We start from the raw sequence: 15,111 nt of genomic DNA, 5'->3' as shown, positions 1-15,111 counted from the left end.
TAAATTAAAACAATTTGTTTCTTTCTTTTTAAACTGCCATGCCTGTAATTTATGAGGTTTGTGTGTTTGTGTTTGTGTATGTGGGACCGCCACGTATATATGTGCAGACTGTGCACAGGACAAGGGTTTCAAATCCAGGGGGCATCCTGGACGTTGTCAATATTGCAGGTTTGCATTTTTATGATGACAACCATCTTGCAAGTAGTAATAAACGTCTTGTTGTAACAAAACAGTATTTGATAACTTTTCAACAGATGGAAGCAAAAGTGTCTTAAGGTGAGGGCTCCTTTTCTAATTATGGACTTACATATGGGATAGCAGTGGATTTGATCTGCGTGACTGCCTGAGTTTGAATTCCTTCCTCTTATATCACTCACTGACTTGATAATCTTCCTAAGTTTCTGAATGGCCCTGATCCTAAGTTTTCTTCATCTGTAAAATGGGAGGGTAAAACGAAGAAAATTGTTCAAAGTTTTAGATCCATATGAAACAGTGCCTGCTAAGTTGTAAGCCCTCAGTGTCAGAGGTTAACTCTTATCATATCTACTCATACATATTTAATTTTCTGGGTGAGTGGGTGTGTGTCTCTGTGTGTGTGGTGTCATTCCTAAATTCATTGAGTCAGTTATTGGAATGGACTTCCAGAGGACTGTGTCCACTGTTTTACTAACTCAGACAATTTTAAAAAGAGGACTTTTTTTTTTTTCCTAACCACCAAGTTTTGAAAGATGCTGTAAAGCTCAAGGTCCAGGTAAGCAGCAGGGTTTTAGAAGTCTTTCTGCACACAGGAGCTATGTGTATATGCTGCTCAAGAGCTCTTTGAAGAAATATTCTGGGGTTTTTCCATCCTGCTAACGACTTGGCCAGTAAGCCTGCGATGGGAAAAGATCCAGTGGGAGTTGCCAGCGCAAAAGGGGTATTACCCCACAGGCAGAATAGAGTCAAAATGCCTCAAGAGGTTAAAAGTCTATTTTTAAAAGGAAAGAACACAGAGTATGCCTTTAACTTGTGTTAAAAATAAACTCAGCTGCCTCCTTTACGCTTCCCACCCCCTCCCCTGTCCTCCCATACCCTGTACTGCCCATAGGGAAGAAAGAGTACTAGTGTTTCATTTAGTTTCCCCACATGAGTTTTTCTTTTCTTTTCTTTTTTTCATCTTTAGCCAAACATGAGCTACTTGGTTTTCAGTTCACAAAACAAGTTGCATTCTCTCTCAAAATTTCCTCAGGGATCTGAAAGAAGCAGGTTGGATTATAATCTAGAATCGACCTATGTCAGGGGCTAAGGAAAAAATCCACACAGAGATAAACAAGATGGATCCCTGCCAGGTTTCCCTCGTGCCTGGGAAGTATCTGCAGGGGAGGTCATTCATGCAAGAGGGCCTTTCATGGAATGCTATTTAGTGTTGGGCTTTAAGCACAGGCTTTTCCTGAGGCATGGCTACCCATAGAAACTCTGCGTTGCTGAGTTACTTTCAGTAAATTCCATTAAACAACTACAAAAATCCTATAGATCAGATGTGCCAGTCTTTGTTTGCAAAAGAGCTGCTCTGTATAGAAGAAAAGCCGCTGTCTAGAGTGAATAATCGTGATTTCTTAATGTATGTAGATGGTAGAGGGGGATTTCAAGACCCCAATGGGAAGCAAAGATTTTGAAGAATAGAGAGACCCAGTTCTGCCTATATGTAGTACTGATATTTCATTGATGGGAGAGGATGAGAGGTGAAGGGGTCACTGGGAACTTGTTTATTTAAAAAGATTTTTTTTTTTTAAAGAGACAGCCCTCAGTCCACATATAATGAAGGAAGAAGCAACAGAATTCATTTTAAGAAATAAAAGTCTAGTCTCAGGTCAGCTTCTCCCTTGAAACATGACCTCTGTGAAGCCATTAACTTCCCTATGGTTTCCTTTTTACAAAATGTGATCCTCACCTTCTTAGATCTATTCTTTAATAGGAATATTGCTGAGTTATATACAGTTGACAAAAACAAAATACTGTATCAGAGCACATAAACACGTTTAAAATCTTAGTACAAATGTGTACTGATTTAAACATCTTTCAAATGTGATGAAGTGATATTGATGCATATCTAGAAAGGTAGAAGGGAAATGTTATCAATAAAGGTTGAAGTTGGGCCAATTGTTTTGTATTTTTTATGAGAAGGAAACTCTCTAGTGGGGGCATTAGCACCTACCCGTATACGCCTTGAAAACAGAATAAAGGTAGAATGCCAAGTTCCTAGCCAGCAACGATCAGCCTCTGGGGCACTATGAAATTCTGGCAAGGGGTCTTCTACTCCATATGTTCAACAGACATTGTCCAAGACCCAACGAAGACCTTGTTTTCACCATGTATATATGCAACTATTTTTCAAATGTATATAGATTGGTTGTGATTAATAAGATATAATTGATAAATTATAAATTCATTAATTTTGTTTCTGTATTATTAATAAAATAAAAACTCACTTTAAAACATTAGCAAGGGATCCCTGGGTGGCGCAGCGGTTTGGCGCCTGCCTTTGGCCCAGGGCGCGATCCTGGAGACCCGGGATCGAGTCCCACGTCGGGCTCCCGGTGCATGGAGCCTGCTTCTCCCTCTGCCTGGGTCTCTGCCTCTCTCTCTCTCTGTGACTATCATAAATAAATAAAATTAAAAAAAAAAAAACATTAGCAAAATCAAGTAGATTTTCAGCATGTGTTTTCTTCAGCATTGATCATTATGGATTTATTGGTATCAATCTATACTGATTAATTTGTATTAAATTGTATTTATTTGTATTGATATACTTGCTGAAATAATTTCCTTTCCTTGATCTCACTATATACTTTGTCTATGTTTTACAAAAGCAAAAGCTAAAATATAATAAGTATAATGGACAGGAGTGTATATAACAAGTCCAGTGGTGTATACTAAAACATCAGGACTGCCTCACATCTGATACTTTTCATTTCAGCAAACACTACATCCTGGTCACTCACTATCATTTCTGATGATTCAATTATTGTTGAAATGTGTATGACTTTTTTGGTCATTTGTATATTTTTGTATTGAGACATAATGAACATATTGTATTAGTTTTAGGTGTATAACATGATGATTAGATATTAGTATATACTATGAAATGATCACCATAGTAAGTTTAGTCAACATCCATCACCTCACATAGTTACAAATATTTTTCTTTTCTTTTCTTTTCTTTTTAAGGATTTTATTTACTTATTTGAGAGAAAGAGAGAGTGTGAGCAGGGTGGGTGCAGAGGGAGAGTGTTAAGCAGATTCCCCGCTGAGTGTGGAGCCCAATGTGCAGCTTGATCTCACAACCCTGAGATCATGACCTGAGCCAAAAACTTAGTCACCCAGGCACTCCACAAATTTTTGTTCTTGTGATGAAAACTTTTAAGATCTACTTCTTAGCAACTTTCAAACATATGGTCCAGTATCGTTAATTATCATCACCGGGCTGCACATTTCATCCCCAGAACTTACTTATCTTGTGACTGGAAGCTTGCAACTTTTGACGCCCTTCATCCATTTCAACTGCTTCCCAGCCCCTGCCTCTAGCAACCACTCAACATATATTTCTTAATCAACTAATTCTAAAATTACAAATTCTCTCAGTTAGGAACCCTGGAACTTAATATTTAACTTTGTGCCTTAAAAAGGCATCTGCCACATTAGTTCATTAAACAAGTAATGGGACAATGATGCTTGTCAGTAATTCAATGTACTGCACTAAAAGTGAAGAATCAAGTCTAAGATAAAAACTTTTGAGCCAGTATCTATTTATTTGTGTTGTTCCAGAAAGGACTAAGGATGGCTTACAAAAATACATATAATTCAGCAAGATACAATCCTTTAAATATAAAAGAGGGGGAAAAGACAAAGAAAATAGGCTAGAAAGTGTGTGGCAGTGGTAAGGTTAGGACATAAAAGGCAGACAAAGGGAAAAGGGTACCATTAGCAGATACATAATTCATATTACTTGTTAAATAAATACACATTGGCTTCTTACAAGAAGACCAAATCTTTCAGCTGGCAAGATGAGAGAAAATTAAGGAAGGGCAGCATCCCCAAAGCATACTGTTGCAAATAGGCCAAAAACTGAGTTTTAGCCAATATCCTCATGCCAAAATTTGAGTCAGTAACTAAACCAGTAAGGCTTAGTAACTAAGCCTTTCCAACATTTGGTAGAAATTATCTTTGCCTTCTTATATGGGAAACAGGCAGAGAAAAGTGATCTGCTTCCATATCATACACCACGTCAATTACACAGATAAAAATAGAAATAATGTGTCCTAGCAAGATGTAATTCTCAGTCTTGTCTTACCTCCAGATGTGTTTCCAAATTATGATCTTTAAGTGCCCTTGAGAACTCTCCAATGGTGACATTTTACCCCATTTTGTTTTCTCTTACATTGTCCTGTTGCAATTTTCCCCCTTCTGACTCTTAGCCTTGGCCACCCTGAGCACTCAGCAAGATGGAAAAATGGATGGCCTCTGGGAGGAGAGGGTCAGAAGAAGACATCCCAAAACTACATGAAATGGCAAAGCTGGGACTCCTGGGAATACATTGTGAAGACAGCCTAAAATCAGTCCCTGAAGACAGGCTGGGCCTGCAACTCATGACTGGACACCTCACTGCTGACTGAGAAGTCCAAAAAACAAGTCTGGGAACCTTCCCTCTCCCTGGGTACTAGCAAATCATCAATCCATTTAAAACTCATGAAGCACGGGGCATCTTGGTGGCTCAGTTGGTTAAGAGTCTGCCTTTGGCTCAGGTCACGATCTCAGAGTCTTGGGATGGAGCCCTGCATCTGGCTTCCTGCTCAATAGGGAGTCTGTTTGTCCCTCTCCCACTGTCCCTACTCCCCGCTTGTGCTCTCTCTTGCTCTGTTTTCTCTCAAATAAATAAATACAATCTTTAAGAAATAATAATAAATAAACAAACAAACAAATAAATAAATAATAAAACTCATGGTGCAGACATGCAGTGAGTACCTTCCAGGCGCTAGGCACTGAGCTAGTGCTAAGGAAAGAGAAGCAAAAGGTGTATAGCCTGTGCCACTACCTTCAGTCTAGCTGGAGAGTCTATTTTATAAAAATTTCAATATGGTGGTTAAACACACAGGCTCTGGATCCAATTCCTGAGTCCTACTTCCATTTTTGCTATGTCACCTAGGACAAGTCGCACTTCTGGGGTTTCAGTTTTATCATCTGTAAAATGGAGATTTAAGTTACAGAGAAAAAGCTTGGAATGGTACTGGGCATGGCTTCCACCCTCAGACCACTGTTTCCTCCTGAGATACTTGTCTCTGTCATGGGGACCAGAATTGACTGTGCATATGTTATTCCAGGCACTGTTCAAAATATTTGACACATTTTGATTCATTTAATCTTTTTTATATCGCTATACAGAGGATACTACTATTTCCTGCATTTCATACATCTGAGGCAGAGGGATTCAGTGCTTTGCCTAAGGCTCTCAGAGAGGCAATATGTTAACAGTCCTTATGGATCACACACTCGGGACAAATTATCTGGGCCCTCCCTAGAAGTTGTGTGACATTGGGCGAATGTCACACAACTTCTCTGGGTCTGTCTCTTACCTGTTTGCTCTCAATCCATTCCCCATCTTCCCCATAACTTCTGAGAACTACATTTCAGCCACTGAGTGTCTGGTTAGCTCAGCCAATGAAAAGCACTGGTAGACTCTAATCTGTAAAGAGGAGAGAAATGTCAGGGTGTTTCATGCCCTCTGTTTGGGGTGGCAGCTCTGGCATGGCGGCAATTATTCCTGGGTTCCAATTCCTTTTTTCCCCTTTGGATACCAATTCCTGTTGGGCAGCCCAGAACCTCAGCTCTGGTGACATCGCCTCCCACTCCTGCACCCCACCCCCATCCCTGTGACTTACAGCAGCAGCCTCCTACTCTTGCTCCTTTCCAAGTTGCCTTGCTCACCTACTATCTGCCTTCTGTGCTCTTGCAATACCCTTGTGGTGGAGCCCTGTATTGAATTTCCTCTGGCGAATTACTAGGGTAGCTTCGGTTTTCCCAATGGACTGTGATGGATACATTTTGTGCTTCCACTTCTTCATCTGAAAAATGCTAATTGTACCTACTTCAAAGGGTTGTTGTGAAATTAAATGAGTGAATACATTTGAAGTGCTCTGAACAGGACCAGGCACATAGCAAGCAAGCAGCAGCTATTCTGGAACATAGCCAAGGAACCAAATTCCCTTTCTAGAATCTTAGGAAGGAGATCCTGAAGCCTTAAAGGGATGAGATAGGTAGTAGTAAACCAGGAAAAGCAAAAGAGAAGTGTTTCAGGCAAAGGGATCAAACAGTTCCGTGGCCAAGAGGTAAGAGACAGCAGGTGTCTTTCTAAAAACCAGGAAAGGAAAAAGGTTCAGAAAGACAGGACCATGTGGACAGCACAAGGTGAGGGGAGAGTCTGGGAAGAAGAATGAGACTGGAAGGGACAACAGAGCCAGATCATACCTTTTGATTAATGTTAAGGGTGTTCAATTTGTTTTCAAAAGGAGGCCGTTAGACAGAAGTGGCTCTAAATGCCTGACATAAACAAACCAAAATCTAAGCCTATAAATGCCTCAAAGTTAAGAAATCAAAATGAAGGACAACCAATCACAAACAGCCAACTAGGCTTAAAGATATAGTCCGATAGCTTCCTTTCTTTTGCTTCTGCCCCTGCTCGGTGTGTCATTCTCCTGACTCCTATCAGTGGAGCGTTTCTAATCACTTCTAGTTCAGGATTCTATTCCAACTTGGATTTTTGCTTAAATAAACCAAAAACTTTTAATATGCTTCAGTCTATCCTTTAACAGGCTTTGATCTGAAGACAATAGGAAACCATTGGAGCATTTTAATTAGTGGAGTGACACAACTGACTTTATGGTTTAGAGAGATTTCTTTGATTATAACATAGTTAAGTATATGGGGGGGGGCAAAAAGACAGAGAGGCAGGAAGAGCTATTAAGAGGCCACAGCATGTGTCCATTTAGGAAGCAATACCTTGGACTAGGTGGTGACATTCAGGAGGTAAGAGTGATGGGACAGTCATGAGACTGGAAGTGGTAGCCAAGGGAGAGGGAGGCATCAAAAAGGATGGCCGGGTCTCTGACCCAGGGAAATGCAAACAACAAGCAGCACAGCAGAGTTATGGTTTACACAACCCACAGCCAAACCCCCAGCTCTACCCACAACTAGCTGTTGAAACTGGGGCCAGGTACCAAATCACTCTATGCTTCATATGTGTGGAATGGGGAAAATAGCTGTACCTCCCGTGCTAGGTTCTCAAACAGGCAAAATGAGGTAAAGTATGTCAGATGCTTGGAATAGAGCCTGGACTATCATGAGCACAGTGAGTCTGGGTCACTATTAGAGACAAGGATCTCAGAAGAAGACATAATCTCAGGGGTGGGAGCATGATGAATTCAGATCAGTCATGCTGACTATGAGACATTTATGAAACCAAAGAGTACTGGTCTAGAGATAAAGTGAAAACAGATTTATAGGGCACACTCAGGGGAATGTCAACATTTAAGTGACAATTTCAGAAAGACAAGCTGTGATATTGTGATTTATAACAAGAAATATATATTCAGTCATTGTTCTGTTCCTGATACAGACCCCCCTAAAACCCTTCAAATTTTCTGTGATGAGAGTAATCAGTGTGTCTTTTGTGATGTTAATGGTGACGTTTGGAAAGCACTTAAGGCTGGGAGCTGGTTGCAAGGGGAATAAACAGTAGGATTTAAGTGTTAGAATTTTCCATCTCAACCCCAACCTTTGGGGAGGATGGGTGGAGGGAGAGGTTGGTGGATGAATCAGTCGCCAATGGCCAATGATTTAATCAATCATGCCTGTGTAATGAAGCCTGCATAAATACCCAAAAATGATAAGGTTTGAAGGGCTTTCAGGTGGGTATACACATGAATGTGCTGAAAGAGGATATCAATCACCTCCATTTTGACCTCAATCTGTACTTTCTAATTGATTAAGTTCTTCTTTCCAGCTTATCTCTTAACTCAGGCAAAGGATCCTTTGGACAAAGCACCCTGTGATGGGAACCAAAAGTACCCTTAAGCAGTAAGGACTAGCCTAAGCCAGCAAGACCCCAGAGTAACTGACCCCAAGACAATGATCCACCTGACCCTTATTGCCCACCTGCATGTACTCACTGACCTTTGTTTCACATTTTCTTTATATAAACCTAGAAGTATTTTCAGCATTTTGGAGACACTAGACTACTGCCTTCCCAGCATTGGTCTCACTGAAATAACTCCCTTTCTTGTTTCACCACCACTCATCTTTTTGCCTTTGGACTTTGTCAGCAGCACGTGGCCGAACCTATTCTGCTTGGAACCCCCTGTGTCAGGTGCTCTTGCATCTGCGTGCCCCAGATACAGTGCTGGGAGAGCGGTGTACCTGGAGAGGGCATGGAAGCTCTGCACCCCTTCCCACAAACCTTGCCCTTGCATCTCTTCCATCTGGCCATTCCTGAGTTATAAACTCTTACAATAAACTAATAATCTAGTAAGTAAACTGTTTCTCTGAGTTCTATGAGACACTCTAGCAAATTAATTGAACCCAAGGAGGAAATTGTTGGAACCTCCAATCTATAGCCAGTCAGAAGCACAGGTAACAACCCGGGTTTGTGCCTGGCATCAGAAGTTGGAAAGCAGATGACAGTAGGACTGAACACTTTCTTATAGAATCTCACACTATCTCCAGGTACATAATGTCAGAACTGAGTTGAACTGTTAGACACATAGCTTGTCAAGAGACCTGCTGAGATGTGTTGGGAAGAAAACCCACATGCTGGAGTTGGTTCAAGAGTCATAGAGGCCTAAGAGGAGACTGGAGAAAAGCAGTCTGAAAAGTAGGAGCCAGCAGTGGCTGCAGTCCAGCTGTGAGGGGAAAAGAAAGACACCATAAAAATATCAGGAGCTGGGACTGAGAATTACTGGTGTGACTTGGAGTCTTCACTTATCCTCTCCAGCCAGGGGTCATGTGACATGGTGGCAAGAAGCTTGCCTCAGTTGACCTGTAAAAGAGCAAACACCAGACATCCATGTCTGATATTCTGTGCTGACCTTGGTGACTAGAAATGACACAGCCCAATTTTTCTGGCCACTCCATTGAACCCCTTGAGCTTTATGTTCATGTGACAAACCACAAAGCAGATATTCCTACTGAGTACAAATAGCTGCTGTGATTGAGAACAAACATGAATGTAGGTATCTGCCTTCTCCTATAACACAAGGCCATCTGTAGGTTCCTCATCTCCTTTCCAAGGTTCAAATAACTACTTGAGTAATTGTAGCCTCACATTTTTGTTTTGTTTTGTTAAAGACTTTGATTCCAGAAGGTTGTTCATATGCTGTGTTTATTAAAATCCCAAGACCTGGCCCAAGGCCTCACTCCCAGGATTCTGATGACAATGCCAGCATTCTGTTAGCCCAGAAGAGGCCTTTGCCAGAGGACACCAGGGGGATTACTCTGATTCAATGCAGAACGGTTGTGAAAGCGCTTTATATTCTTTCTAGCACAAGCAAAGGGAGTTGTTATTTTTATAATCATCATCAGAGCTTTCTACTACATTGTTTTGGGAAATAGTCATAAAAAAAAAAGAGTACTTCTCTTTTGAATTCTACTACCCTCAAACTTTCATTAACACTCAATCCATTTTAGAAAAGTTCGGCATTAAGCTTCCTGCAGTGCTTTGGCACAGTAATACTTAATGCATTTGGGATAACACAATAATTTCTTGCTTTAGAGGAAAAGAATTTCTCTGACAAAATGAACCTTTTTGCCCTAAGATGGACCAGTTCTATTTCTCATTCCTCCATTCTCAAGGTTAGTTGGATTGCTGAACTCCCACACACTGAAAAGAAAGTATTAAACAGCATCCAAACCAGCATGGAAGGGACATGGAAAGAAACCAGAACTAAGGCTGACCAGTCTGAAAGCTAGTAAATGCTATCAAATTAAAAACTTCCCATTTATCAATAGGTAACCAATAAAAAGGGAATATGCATAAGTTTTTCAAAGCTCCATGAAAAATGAAATGAATTAGCATAATTGACTTTATTATGCAGCAATAACATAAATGGCAATCCACTCTCGTAGAATATTAGTGTTGAAATTAGGAAATGGTAGCACATTCACACACAAGAGCTAATGGAAGCTCTAAATATAGATTATAGTCCATCTGGACGACAAGAGCCTGCCTCAACACATTAACCAGAGGACCAAACCAGAGAAGGGAAACAGCTCTTAAAAATGCAAAAGAAAAAAGAGATTCACTTGGAATTTTATCTGGTAAAATATCAAGTCATAGAATCAAGTCATCTGTTTCATGGATTATTTTTATAACTCAGATGTTATTTTTGATGCTGTCTTTAGATGTATAAAAAGAGATTTTTCTCCCTTTAAACTTGAAAGAGTTTTGTCGAAGTAGGTACCTCACAACTTGTAAATGGCATTCAGTTGTTGAAAATAATTTTGATGATTTGGCTTTGACATTCCCTACATTTGCACAATAAACAGGGCTGCTGTTTCTATTCTTCCAAAGCCATTTTAAACACTAGACCATGGGGACCAAGTCCTTTTAGCATTTTGCAAGAGTTATGCTTTGCACTAACTGAACAACAAGCTTATGTTTGCAAAACCAAATTTTTTTTCCAGTTTCGGCTCTGCTTATTAACAAAGTAGATATTTCTCAAGCCAACATTTCCTCTTTGTTTATGGTTGGAGATGTTGACCCACATGAAAAAACAAAATCCACTGATGAGCACAGAAAATTACCCCAACACAGAAATCTCTCTTTAAAACAATCCTGTGGCACACAAGTCATCATGATAACCAATGTACTCATAGAAAGTCAACAATGGCTATTTGCCGTTGATCCAGTTCCTCCATTTATGAGATTTTTGTAACATAAATAGATCAGAGAGTCTTGCAAAAATGTGTATTTATGGTTGAACTTTTACGCATTTCAGAATTTGTTTGGAGTACTGAGGCATGATATCCTGAGTGTGTTGTTTTCTTTTGTGCAAACTCTGGTGAAAAACAAGAACAGTGAGCAGAATAAAGAAAATTTAATCCAGGCCCCGGGTTAATAGGAAAGATCACCTCTGGGCCTGGGGTCTGTGGGGCTTTAGTTCTCCTTGCTGGGCTCTCCAGAGAAACTAACTTACCAAATATTAATCAGATCTGTAAACCCTCTGCTTCAAAGCTTCCAGAGCCAGAGCACCTGGATGGCTCAATAGGTTAAGCTTCATACTCTTGGTTTCAGCTCCAGTCCTGGTCTCATGGGTTACAGGATCAAATCCTGTGACAGGCATGCACTAAGCAGGGAGTATGCCTGAAGATTCTTTTCCTCTGCCCCTCCCCACCACTAGCTCATGCTCCCTCTCTCAGTCTCTCAAGTAGATAAATAAATCTTTAAAAAGATAAGTTTCCAATGGCTCTTATTCACTCTTAAATAAAACTTCTGACCCTGGCCAACAAAACTCTACACAATCTAACCCCCTGCTCAGAATTTACCAGCCCTGATATGGGCTGAATTGTGTCCCCTCAAACCTTAGTACCTCAGAATATGACCATTTTGGGTAATAAGGTATTTAAAGAAGTAATTAAGGTAACATGAGATGACATGAGTGGGCCCTAATGCAATGCAACTGGTGTCCTTTTAAGGAAAAGAGATTAGAAGAAGGCCAGCACAGACAAAAGACCACCAGAGGGAGAAGGTGGCCATCTATAAGGCAATGAGGGAGGCCCGAGGAGAAACCAACCCTGCTAACAACTTGATCTTGGACTTCTTGACTTCAGAACTTTGACAAAATTAACATCTGTTACTTAAGCCAGCCAGGCTGTGATTCTTTGTTACAGCAGCCCTAACAAATAAATAGAAGCCCATTCCTTCTCCACAACTCCTCTGAACTCCACCCATCCTTGGCTTCTTTCTATTTCTTTCAATATACCTGACTGGTTCCTACTGTAGGTTCTTTGCACTAGCTGTGCCCTCCCTGATTTTTGCATGGCTCCTTCTTGTTTTTCAGGTCTCAACTTAAATATCACATCCTCAAAGACTAGATAACCTAGAGTAGTTCTCTCAACCTGACTTTCTTATCTTCTGTACCCCCTAATTAGCTCTGAGGACAGATACTATGTCTCTCTTCTTCACTACATCATCCCCAAGTCTTAGAACAGAGTTTGGCACTTGGTAGGAACCTCAGGAAATTTTTATTGGATGAATGAATGTTTGAATGAATGCATAACAACTGAACTTTTTTTTTTTAAGTCACTAAAATCAATTCATTGGTGTGAAAGGCCTGCCAAAAGGTAAAGATAACAGAATCAGTTAAGCCAAATTGAACTAGACTGAATTGAATTAGGCAAATGAAAAATGACCAATCTATAGAATTTGATTTCTAAAATTTCATTCTAATTCTCCGTGTTCTAGTCTTGACAATGGAGTCTCTCTCAAAAATAAAGCAAAGAGGGATCTATTAAGAGACAAGACTATCTGAAGATAGTTTCATCTGGAGAGAACAATTAGAAGAAAGGGTGCAAGGAAATGACTATCTATTGTGTTCCCTCTTGTACTGTTCAAAACTTTTATCAGTGCATATATAACCTTTAGAAAGAAGTTTTACAAAAGATAAAGCAGAGTTGAGTAATTACTTGCCTTAAGGATATAAATGAAACTCTGGCCATTTCCTCATCCACCCCAAACACATACCATCATACCTGCTTCTGCCCCTTTGATCCTGTTGATAAGGCTGAAAGGACCCCCACCCCCACCCCCTGCAACATCTCTTCCACAAGTTCTCTGTCAATTCAGAACCTCTAGTACATTCCTGTAGTAGGTGGATTTGAATTATGACTTTCCTTAACACATCTGTCTTAATCTGACCTTTGTGAAGGCAGAGACTCAGTCTTACTCATGTTAGTAATCACACAACATTCAGCCCATGAAAGGGCTCCAGTGATACTTGGAGTAAATGCAGAGTACAGCTCTTTTCTAAAGACTGCAGCTGACCCATGCAACTCTTCATTCCTTTCCTGCACTCCTCTGAGTTCTTATTAACTGATCCTCCAGTTCTAGCACTTGATAACTTACAGCATATCAAAAAGGGCAAAAGAGAGCACTAGATCAATAAATACTTCACCAGGGGCCAAGGTTGAGGTGCATCCTACTTACCTGTCTTAATCCAAAAGGTGGGGGGATGGGAAGGAGCAGAGCTCTATTAAAGGCTTCTTTAAAAATTGAGATATAATTCACATACCATAAAATTCACTATTTTAAGGTATGCAATTCAGGAGTTTTTAGTATAATCATATTATGCAGCCATCATCACTATATAATTCCAGAGTATTTTCATTTCCAGAAAAAGAAGCTCATAGCTATTAGAAGTCACTCCCAATATCTCCTCTCCCATTGGGCCTTGGCAACCACTAATCTACTTTTTTGTCTCCATGGATTTGCATGGATTTTCTGGACATTTCACATAGAATCATACAGTATGCAGCCCTTTGTTTTTCACTTCTTTTACTTAGCATAATGTTTTCAAGGTTCATGCATGTTGTAGCATGTATCAATACATCATTCCTTTTTATGGTTGGGTAATATTCCACTGTATAGGTACAACAGTTATCTTTTAGTCAGTTGATAGACATTTGGGTTGTTTTCACTTTGGGGCTATTATGAATAATGCTGCTATGAACATTCATGTACAAATTTTCATCTGAACATATATTTTCAATTGTCTTAGATTATATATTTAGGAGTGAAATATTCTGGGTCATAAACACATACAATAATAGCTTCGTGTTTAATTTGTTGAGGAATCGCTAAAGAGTTTCTATAACAGCTGTATCATTTTACATTCCCACCAGTAATATATGAGGGCAAGGCACTTGCTCTTAGAGATTAGATAATCCCAAAGAAGGAAGGACATTGTCCTTTATAGATGTCTCAAGGTCAAAAGAGATAGAAAAGAGATGTTTCGTTAGGGAGGGAGATGTTTTATTAGGGGAATGAATGGCTCACAAAGTCCTACTGACTCATTTTCTGTCAACATTACCATGGCCTTGCTTAATTCACATTGTGACTATGTGTTTAGTCTTAACACAAATAGCCTGGATGTCTATGGCATCTCTTTCCAAACAGTATAGTACCTTAAAGACATCATTTAATATGTATTGTTTTGTTTCCTATTCAGCTGGGAGAAATAGGTCTTCCTTTGCCTACTTAGCTTCATTTCTGGAAATGAGCTTTTCAAAAAAGCAGGAAGATCAGCCTTGCTTTAAACCATCAAGCTGCCTGAATGGATTTCATTCATTATTTCAGAATTTTTATTTAAACTTTAGGTTAAGGCAAATTTTATATGTCTAAAGACTTTTGGAAGTTAAAAAGACATAAGGGGTTCCATGTATGTATGTGCACGTGTCTATGTGTGCACATTTGTGCACACATGTGTGCCTGTGTGTGTGTGGGCACCACAGAATGAGGTGCACATGCTGTCCATCAGGAATTATCAACAGAAGGCCACCACTTACCCTGTGAATGGCAGCCAGAGTCTATGCCAGCCACACTGGTAGATACGAAGTTTCTGAGCCTCCTTGAAAGAAAGCAACATTGAAAGAAAAAAAAAAAAAGAAAGCAACATTGATTGTTAATAAAAATGATTCTGAATCTAAGGTTATATGTATGAAACTGATGAATGGAGTAATAACAAATGGAAGAAATATATTTATAAATGAAAGTGAACCTACATTTACTTCACTAAAATTGATTTTTTTTCTCTCGTCCTAGATTTCTCTATCACACTATTCAACTTCCCCAAAAGAATCAGCACAAAGGCAAAAACACAACAAAACTCCCTCTCTGTTCATAAAACTCCTGTCCTAACTCCATGCCCTATATAAACATGCAAGCCTTTGCCCTGTGCCCTAAGGGACAATCTCTCCAGACCTTGAACCTGAAGAGAGTCTATTTCCAAGGAGAGGGCATTCCATCTGCCCAACTTTCTCAGATCACGCAGCTCCTCTCCAAAGACAGGCAGCCACAGTGGCTCAGTT

At 39.9% G+C, this 15,111-nt stretch overlaps 1 long non-coding RNA gene across 1 annotated transcript in view; it reads right to left on the bottom strand.

Annotated features, from left to right (window-relative positions):
* Positions 1–14,651, bottom strand: part of LOC129517028 (uncharacterized) — a 31,551-nt gene extending 16,900 nt beyond the window's left edge. Inside the window, exons 1-3 of the long non-coding RNA XR_008665924.1 lie at positions 14,590–14,651; positions 5,610–5,719; positions 2,469–2,633 (exon numbers count right to left, since the gene is read on the bottom strand). This is a non-coding gene — a long non-coding RNA (uncharacterized LOC129517028). The remainder of the gene's footprint in view (positions 1–2,468; positions 2,634–5,609; positions 5,720–14,589) is intronic.
* Between the last annotated feature and the right edge of the window lie 460 nt (positions 14,652–15,111).

The sequence above is a fragment of the Nyctereutes procyonoides genome, unplaced genomic scaffold (genome assembly GCF_905146905.1).
Source record: "Nyctereutes procyonoides isolate TBG_1078 unplaced genomic scaffold, NYPRO_anot_genome, whole genome shotgun sequence".
NCBI classification, from domain to species: domain Eukaryota; kingdom Metazoa; phylum Chordata; class Mammalia; order Carnivora; family Canidae; genus Nyctereutes; species Nyctereutes procyonoides.
Note: the sequence above shows the minus strand (reverse complement) of the source record. Positions and strands in the feature narration are given on the sequence as shown.